This window comes from Tenebrio molitor, chromosome 3 (genome assembly GCF_963966145.1).
Source record: "Tenebrio molitor chromosome 3, icTenMoli1.1, whole genome shotgun sequence".
Lineage (NCBI taxonomy): Eukaryota > Metazoa > Arthropoda > Insecta > Coleoptera > Tenebrionidae > Tenebrio > Tenebrio molitor.
The window spans coordinates 20,041,872-20,051,627 of NC_091048.1; the positions used below are offsets into that span (position 1 = coordinate 20,041,872).

The following is a 9,756-nucleotide window of genomic DNA, read 5'->3' on the forward strand; positions in this document are numbered from 1 at the left end:
CATCGTTTCTTGAAGAAGTTGTAGCTTTTTTCGGCTGATAGTTTCTACATTTTGTTTTCAAAAAGGAGGTGAGACTGTTGAACCTGTACAATTTATTATATTAAAACAACTAATAGCTTATTAAAAAAAACCTCTTACCTGGATACCTGGAGATATAAACGTTTTGAAATACAAACAGTGTACTCTTCAACATTGAATAACCGCGCTGATGCTGCTTTCGTCTTTTCCCTTGATCTCGGTCTGCCATTGTGTAAATATTTCCAATTCTTTCTGGTATCGTAATTTTGATTTCGTAGGCACCATTTGGTACTTCGCGGCACTTGCCTCTTCCAGGACGTCATCAGGAACACAGAATTCTTCGTCATCCATTTCCACAACGTGGTGTGCACAATCACTTTATTGACTTTGCAAAACTTTGTTTATTTTGTATTTTATTTTTTTCCATAGCAACAGATCTCTCCGAAAATGTGATTTATTTATTTTATTTTAATTTTATTTAAAATTTTGAATATAAAGTTACAGACTCATTTTCTAAGGAGTTATGTCTGGTATCGAACAAAATCAAATACAGCACTCGAGAGTAAGGCCGCTTTTGTTCACTTGAATTGCTCCGCTGCGCGTCGTGGCCGAACATGCAATTCGCGCGAACAAAAGCTTTACCTTCCTCTCTCGTAGTGTAAATAACTATTTCATAAAATCGAATTTCAATTATGGGTGAGCGAAAGTGCGTGAGCGAAAGTTGTCACGGTTCGAAAATTTCATTCCGTTCGTTTTTCGTTTTTCGCGGATTTGGCCGGAGTGGAAGGCCCATGGGTTCCACTAATGCTTGGGGATGCACCATCGTTACTTGAACACCTCGAAAGTAACCTTAAAAGTAACGAATTCAGTAAACTCTCGCTCGCAGTTAGGCTGAGAGTAATCGCATGTTACCGCGACCGTTTTGTTTGTGTCTTTTTCGTTCCCGATCCCTCATCCTCCCGTTCGCTTGTCGTTGTCGTTAATCCTTTCTACCTTGCCTTCTCTTTTGGTTTTCCTTGTCGGCTTTTCTTCGTTTTCTTTTCGTTTGGCCCCAGCTGAAGAGGCAGCTGGAATCGTGCCCTTATCCTCACAATTTAAGCGGGACGGTAGCTATATACCGTCGGGTTTGTCAGGTCGCGAACCTTGGCCCTTCGCCAGAAAAATTTCGCTCTTTCCTATCTTCTTCTTTCTTCACGGCCTAGAGTTTATCGGAGTTGAGTAGGTCTCCATAAATTCCCTTCACCTTCTCGTCCCTGGACATTTTTTTTTTCTCCTTCTTTCACGGAACTCTCTTCATCTCCCAAAACACCTGGAGACGGTCTCGATCGACGGTTCTCATCGATGATCGACGGCGTAGGCCTTTTGGTGCCTTGGTTTTGATTTTTCTAACCTATCTCGGTCCCGCTGTCGCGCGTCAAAAATTCGACCACGCACGCACCTGTCGGTTCACGATATTCCTTCTGTCGACAGCTGTTAAGGTCTGTTTTCCTTCACCGAGACTGGTTAGACTTTTTTGGGCAAGGCGATAAGTTCGCGTTTCGATGCCACTCTTCCTCTTTCGCAAAAGTACCGTGACTGGGTGAACTTCGTGGCAGCGTTTTCTTGTGTATCGCACCGATTTTCGGGATTTTCACGAAGTCTCCTGTGCCCGTCAGAAGAGTTGCGTGGTTCTCCGTTTCGTGCTGGATAGCGTACCTTTTGGAACCCCAACTCTATCGGAATTTCCGGATCTTGGGAGTCACGGACTTTTTTTTTTGGCTTTTCGTCGCCCCAAAAAAAAAAAAAAAGACCTCACGCCGACTGAGTAAGTCACAGTTTTCCCGTCGTACGTTACCTAGTGGCGTTCTCTTCTTTCTATGAAAGGGTCTTTTAAGCGGATCTCTTACGAGGACCTTTTGCCGGACCCGTTCCAGCGGATCCGTCGAGTTTCCTGTTTTTCTGGCCTTCTTTTTTCATCTCCACCGGAATCAACAGCGGCCTCAACGGCAGCAGGACCGCCGAGCCGCGAACCCCACAGGACGCCGAAGGACGACGCAGGAGGCTCAGGTCAGATCGTTCCCGAATATCATATCGCGCCTACAGGAACAGAGCCTCCAGTTTGCTCGTGCCGGGTATCTCCTCTCTCGAGGCCGCAGCCGTTTTTTTTGGCAAGGAGATAACGTCTCTTCTTTTGTTTTACTGTCTCTCTCTCTTGTGTCGCGTGTTTTATCTTGTGTGTGTGTGTAATTTGGAATTCAAACCTTTTTTTGACAATATTATTTGTAAATCCGACGCCGGTAACTTAAGAGTTGCGTTTTAATTCGATACCGTTTGTTTTGCGGTCGCACCGAGCTTGTACAAGTATCGTCGGCGGCTCGCGGGAATTTCATCTTTAGTTTTAATTTATTTTGTGCGTTACCGGTCAGGACCGTTCCTTGATTTTTTGTTTGCTTGTTTGCTGCAATCGAACATCGAACAGTAATTTTATTTTTTTTTACCAACAATCAATTGTACACATTATTTTTTTTTTATGTTCACTTATTGTAAATATTTATTGTACCAGAGGATCTAATTTGATTAAATTTGTTAACTGGGACACGTGTGTTTCTTTTCGGGTATCGGCCCCGGAGTATCCTCGGATCCGGATACTCCCGAAGCATCAGTGCCGGAGGATCCTGGCGCCCTTATCTTCTTGTCTTTCGGGTCTGGCTAATTCGTTCGCTTACCCCGCCCAAGACTGAGCTACCGGCAACAATTGCCAACCGCCGACCCAAAGTAGAAAAATACCGTGGCAAAGTGGAACCTTCACTCACTGGTAACCATGGATACAGACCCACTTTCTAGGGAGGTATCGAACAAAAACATTTGACTACCGCCAAAACAGAATTTTATTAACTCTAGATTGAACAACTTAATACCAAAACTTTAGTATGATTATGTTAAATGCGTGTCTCACAAGTTTTGTAGTACTGTTTTGTAAATAAATGTTTGTTTCCAAAGTTTTGAATTAAATATAATAAATGGTGGGGGAAGCCAACAGGTACATCCTTTTTAGTTATCACCAAAATACTGCCAACAAAAACACTAGATAATCTTAGCCAACTCGATCCCAAAAAGTTGGTGATTGCCTAATAAGTTAAATTTTCTTAACCGCAGTTCGAGATAAGATTAGAGACGACCAGGTAATTCTTTGACCGCAGTTCAGGTGTCGGATTATTGGGCTTCTGACAGCTGACCGCAGTTCGGGTGCACCGTCGAAAGCAACGTAATTTACTTGACGCTAAAATAAAAAATGCTCTAGCAAAATGTTTCAAAGAGATAAAAAGATTATCATATTCATTTCCTTTATTCTAAAATCTTGAGTTGTAAAAATGGAACGCATTTTTCACCAAACAGTGTTGCCGGTTGTATTTCTGACGTAGAATTTCATTTACGTCTTGATCTAATTTTAATTACGATTTTCATTTGCAATCCAAATTATCTTATGTTGCTCTGACAGTGCTTTGACAAGCTTTGACATTAGTGCTGGTCTTTATCATCATTCATCACATTGTACACTGCATTGTACCGTTCATTGTACATACCCCTATTAAAAATGGTGTCGTATACCAACAACGAAAAAACCGATATGGTTTTAATATACGGAGAATGCAGAAAAAATGCTGTTGCTGCAATGAATTTGTATGCCCAACGTTTCCCGAATAGACGACATCCTAGTGACATGATTTTTAAACGTCTTGAGAGGGAACTTAGAATAAATTGGCCTCTTCGTAAAAGAAGAAGAACGCACTGCTAGGTCTTTGGAAAATGAACTTCGCGCAATAGCTTCTGTGGCATAGAACCCACAGATCGGCCAGAGAAGTGTGGCCCGAGAAGTTGGCATCATATTATTCATCATATTATTCTCTACCGTGGCCAGACTTTAGTTTGTCGTATTCTGAGGGAAAATAAATTTCATCCCCATCATGTGCAGCTAGCACAAGAACTTAAGGAAACTGATTTTGAACGCAGATGCAAGTTGACAGTAACTTTATTTAGAAAATTTTATTCAGTAATGAAGCTAAATTTTCTACAATGGTAGTGTTAACAAGCACAACTTCCACTACTATGCTCAGGAAAATCCACTGTGGATACGTGAAACACATCGGCGCAAACGAGTTCCTCCAAATGCAGGTATCAGGGTGGATATTAGGTCAGGTAATAAAATGTATAGGATTATCAGGGACGGGCTAATTACACAAAAATGATACGGGAAAGCAGCTAGGTACTCTTTATAGTTATTTGTATATCAAGAATGCGAAATCGTACTTTGACGAACCGAGAGAAAAATTGTCGCCAAGGCCGCTTTGCGTAGCCAAGGTGTACACAACATTTTGTGTGCAACCCGAAAATTTGTAATTATGAAATGAACAAGTAAAATTTCCTTCATTGTCAATAAAAATAAAGTCGGCCTACATGTCGCCATGTCGCTATGGAAACGACATAAATAAAACAATTCACTTTGAGAAAAATTGCAAAAATGTCCGAAGAAAATTACGATGTTTCAGTTACGTGTACTCATCCAGAGTTAAAAATAGTTATTTGTATATCAATGATGCGAAATCGTACTTTGACGAACCGAGAGAAAAATTGTCGTCAAGGCCGCTTTGCGGCCGAGACAAGACAATCTCGAGGTCGTCAAAGGATTTCGTAGCCAAGGTGTACACAACATTTTGTTTATTGAAGCGAAATTAAGTTAATCGTAATCAAATGCGAGATTGAACCAATCATGCAGCGAGTCAAATGTAACTACGGTTGGCTTAAAAAAAAAACGGGAACTGTCAGAAAAAGTTCTGTCAGATTTTATTAAATTTTTATAGTTTGAAACGGCCTTTTAGAATTTAGGTTAAAAAACTGCACTTATGTGTCAGAAATGTCAGTTATGCAAATACAGTACAAATACTGTCAAACAGACACAAATTGACATAAATTGACAAATTAAATTTCTAATTCACATTAGGTCAAATTTCATTTCCCGTTTTTTTTAAAGCCAACTGTAAGATATTGGAGAAGTTTTTAAAAAAAGAAGTAAGTCGATAGCCCGTATACTTGTTGAGAAAATAATTTTTTTATTTGACGAGCGAACGCACGGGGCTCCTGATAGGCAGAAATAACCCGAGAACTGAATGGCACTAATGATCGTTCTCTGCGCTGATGTCAGAGTGACATAAGATGATAACTTGGATTCAACTTGCAAATCCTAATTTAATTTTAAGGCGTAAATGAAATTTGTTTTTTGGGTTGCATCGACAGATCGTCAGGCTCATTATCTTATCTGAATCGCCCTGTATGTATATACCGTGCCTTCAAATAAATTTGGAATTAGAGTAGGCGTTGAATTTATTACGAAGTTGGTAACATGGAATTTTTAAAGGCACAGCAGTGACCTTAGACAGCACAATACACGTGTTTAATAGCTATTAACATACCTAGCGATGTTATGACTATCATAACCACCGCAAATGTCGGTTTGAAAGCCAAGCTCGTAGAGCGAGGATTTTAAGACATCTAAGGTTGTTATGATTCATAACATCCGTGGTTTGTTCATTAGTTTACCGGTTTCAGAATAAGCCGAAGAGAATTGAAAACAATTAAATCCAAAAACTCGTTTTAAAATAGATTGAGTTGATTGCGATTGCATGATATGTTCAGGTGTCATAGTTACATGTTTATACAAACAGACATTTCGCAAAATGAGTTTGAATGATAGTGTTTTACTGGAAAACATCTTAAATGAAGCAGAACAAGCTTTAAATAGCTTAATACCGGAAAAATCAAAAGGCAGGTACTTATCTCAAATTATAGAGACATTCAAACAACGGAAATAAGGTTACAACCGTAAATGAAAGTGATGTTGGCGTATTTTCATAAGTAAGTAAGTGCTTCTAGTGTTAGTTCCGTAGCGTATTTATCTTTTTGTTTATAGAGTCGAGGAAATATAGCCCCTCATCATTATGGATGCCCGATGCTACGAAGTGCAGTTCATTTTTACTATAGCAGAGTTCCGTCTATTTACGTAATTATTGTTGTTTTTATTTCCGTCTGTTTGAATTAATAATGAATAAAGTTAGATATTGTCTTCATTTGTTGATTGTTGTTGACTTGTCACTATGGCAATATTACCCTACAGCATGTACTAGTAGAGTTATGACTCACCTACCATCCAACTTTTGTGAATGTAAACCAAGGCTTACTATACTGAAACCGGTAAACGTCTATTACCAACCGTTAATAGACAAAATATATAAATCACAGCCTACTCTAATTCCGAATTTATTTCAAGGCACGGTACTATTCACGATTGTTTCAAATTCGAACTATCTATGAAAATCTGAAATTTTAGTTGGCAGTATTGTGATTTTTTATAATAAAAAGTGAGTGTTCATTGCATTGTTTTTAGTGGAAAAGGTGCCTCTTAATTGCACTAATGCAATAAAGTCTTTATTGCACGTATCTGTCAACAGTCTGTCTACGATCGTGCAAAAAGTGAGTGTTTATTGCATTTTTCACACACGACGCACAGGACTGAACTGTTGTTTATGGTTGCTTTTTTCTAATTTTTTTTGTTCGATGGTAGAAAAAATGTTGTATGCAACACGTGCAAAAAGTGTTATTGAACTTGACATGTTGTCTCGCCTGCGGCTCTTGGGACAATTTTCACGTCGCGTGCAATAATAATAATCATTCACTTTTTGCACTTGTTGCATAATAGTATATTATGATACGAGTCTTATAAGAAGCATTTTATCGCACGCACGGTTTTAGAGCACGACGATCGTAGCGAGGAGTGCCCTAAAGGAGTAAGTGCGATAAAATGCCTTATAAACGAGATGTCATACAGTATTTTTTCTACTTTGCCACTTATTCAATGAAAAAAAAAATTTAAGATTTAAAACCGTTAAAGTTGAAGGATTCCACCCAAGGTCACGTCTGGGGTCTGCCGCGACACCACAGTATCCGTCAAAATTAAAAAATTAAATTTCACTATTTTTAGTATTATTATTATATCACGCCTTTTCCTATTAGGATACGCAAAACAGTATCGTTATAGCATCAGTACGAACGCAAAGTAGAAAAATAACTATTAAGTTATAATTGAACCGAACATTGCTGCCAGTTTGCTACATTTTTTAAATAAGTCAACGCATTAAGAACAATAATTGAAATGAAACATACATATTTGTAACGCAGTTCTCGTTTAAGAACATTCATAATGTATTAAAATGGGTAAATTAATCACGGAACTGCAACAAGGCGAATATTTAAAAACGAAACGTTATATGACAGGATCTGACGCCAATCTAACAAAAAAAATATTATGGCCTGCTGCGTGTTTAAAAGAATCGTGAACGGCTAATACCAAGGCTATAGTTCTCCCAGAGCTGCAGCGATTTTATGGCAGGGCAATAGTAATTATTACTCCTGTTGAGATGCCGATAAGCGACATAAACAAATCCTGTCAATCATCATTTTCGTTCTATACCTGTCAGTTTACAGGATATAGTGCTTGTAACTTCCTAAGGAATTCTGACTTAAACCCTAAATAAACCCAACAAAGACCCTACTTAAAGACATTTATTGTCATATTGTGCCTGTCAATCACTAGAGGGTCTCCGACAAATATTTTGAGTACTACCCCAGGTAATTTTTTTCTCCGAGGCCGGCTTGTGATTGACAGGTATAATATCACAATAAATTTCTTTAAGTAGGGTCTTTGTTCGGTTTATTTATGACTTAAGCCAAAATTCCTTAGGAAGATAAAAATACTATAGTACTTGGACGAATTTACGATTAGGAGTTGTACTTGCGGTTTAAACCTATTGTTGGTGTTGTTAACGTTTATACAATGGTTTAGTGGCGGCCGGGGAAAATGAGAATGACTTAAATCCCTCTGGGCTCTATTCAAATAAAACTGTAATGGTTATCATTATAAAGATTTACGATAGGGCCAAATTTTTGCCTGTCACCACCTGCAAACAAAACCCTTCTTAAATCATTCCTTCTAAGAACACAGGTATTCAAAGAAATCGGTCCCTATCGTAAATCTTTATAATGATAACCATTACAGATATAGCCCAAAGTAATTTAAGTCATTCCCATTTTCCCCGGCCGCCACTATACCCTGCCATAAAATCCCTGCAGCTCTGGGAGATCACAAAGATTAATTTTCTAGCATCGTTTCTAATAATTATTGAATACTAGCTGACCCGACAGACGTTGTCTTGTCCAAATTTCAATACCTAAATTTGTTTGTGATCGTTTTGTGAATTTGTGAAAAGCTATTGGAAATGTATAAAGAAAGTAAAAATGAGGAATTTTACATGGGAGATGAATTCTATCTGCAGTATTCTACACTGCTGAAATGTTGGAAATGTGTGATGTGCCTGGAATGTGATCGAGTTGGAACCATGCGGTTTTGTTCCAGAATTTAAGTCACAATTTAATTAAGTCAGAATTTCATGTCCAAACAAATGATTTATTTTCTTCCATTAAATTTGACGTCACAATGAATTTCGAGCAGTTTTATTGGGTAATTCAAAATGATTGTGAGTAAGTATTGCAACTATGTACGAAAATTTATGTGGCAACTGTGTGAATGGGATAGAGATGACATTTGTATGACATTTCATCAGCGTGCATTTGATGTTTTTAATTCCATTAATTTGATTTGACAACTTTCAAAATTGCGCGACTATGAACTGTCAAAGAAATGTCAACTCTATCCTACCCACACAGTTGCCACATACATTTTCGTACATAGTTGCCAGATTTATCCACAATTATTTTGAATCACCTAATATTTACATTTCGATTGCAAAGATCGATGTTAAAGTAAACAATCCGATTGGTTTGATTCCCAATTTCACAATCAGCTGTCAAATGACATTTGTGCATCTAGGCAAATAAATTGGAATAGAAGTAAAACAACTACATACTACATTTGTTGGACAGATCGCGAAAAAATACAAAAGTAAAAGCAAATGTAATTTTATTTTTTTGTTCGACACTGTCAGAATTTGAGAATTTTCTCCTATGTGAACGGATTTTGATAAATGTCACAACTTGTCAAAACGAAACGTCAAGCTAATTTTCAAGGTTTTAAGTGATTTGGAGCTCGTGGCCCACTTGTGCCAAAAAAGGCCCAATTTACACACAAACTCGTCAAATAAACTACTATTACTATACTGGATTGCTTTTTTCCAGATTTTTCTTTAAATCTTCCAAATTTTTTTTCATATACAGGGTGTCCCAAAAATAGCGGACTAACTACTTACTACCGTATCCAGGTTTAAATGTACACGAAAAAAATATGGAAAAAATTTTTCAGACAAAAAAATAAATTATTATTATTTTTATTATTAACGGTAATACAATGTAAACAAAGATGTACTCGTACATCATTACCTTGCAATGTTACCGTAGTGGATTTAAAATATTTTTTTCGATTCCCAAAGCTTTTAAATTCACTATTGTGCAGGATTTGATATTGGTAGTGAATATAGTGATAATATGTACGATTAGAGGTAGCTGTCATGACAATTTAATACATATATTTCAAAATAATTTTCCTGTTAAGTGCCACTTTCAAGGACCGCCCAATCAGTAAATAAGTCCAATAGAATTTTTTAAACATTTTTCTGACGTTTACGGTAGTCTCTTCTACACCGTAGTGCACCGTTAGTCCGCTATTTTTGGGACACCCTGTATAATACAATAAGT

At 37.7% G+C, this 9,756-nt stretch overlaps 1 long non-coding RNA gene across 1 annotated transcript; it reads left to right on the plus strand.

The window, feature by feature from the left end:
• The first annotated feature begins 1,399 nt into the window (after positions 1-1,399).
• On the plus strand, positions 1,400-2,772 carry LOC138127172 (uncharacterized). The gene is made up of 2 exons (XR_011158136.1): positions 1,400-1,822; positions 1,882-2,772. It is a non-coding gene; the product is annotated as an uncharacterized lncRNA (long non-coding RNA).
• The last annotated feature ends 6,984 nt before the right edge of the window (positions 2,773-9,756 follow it).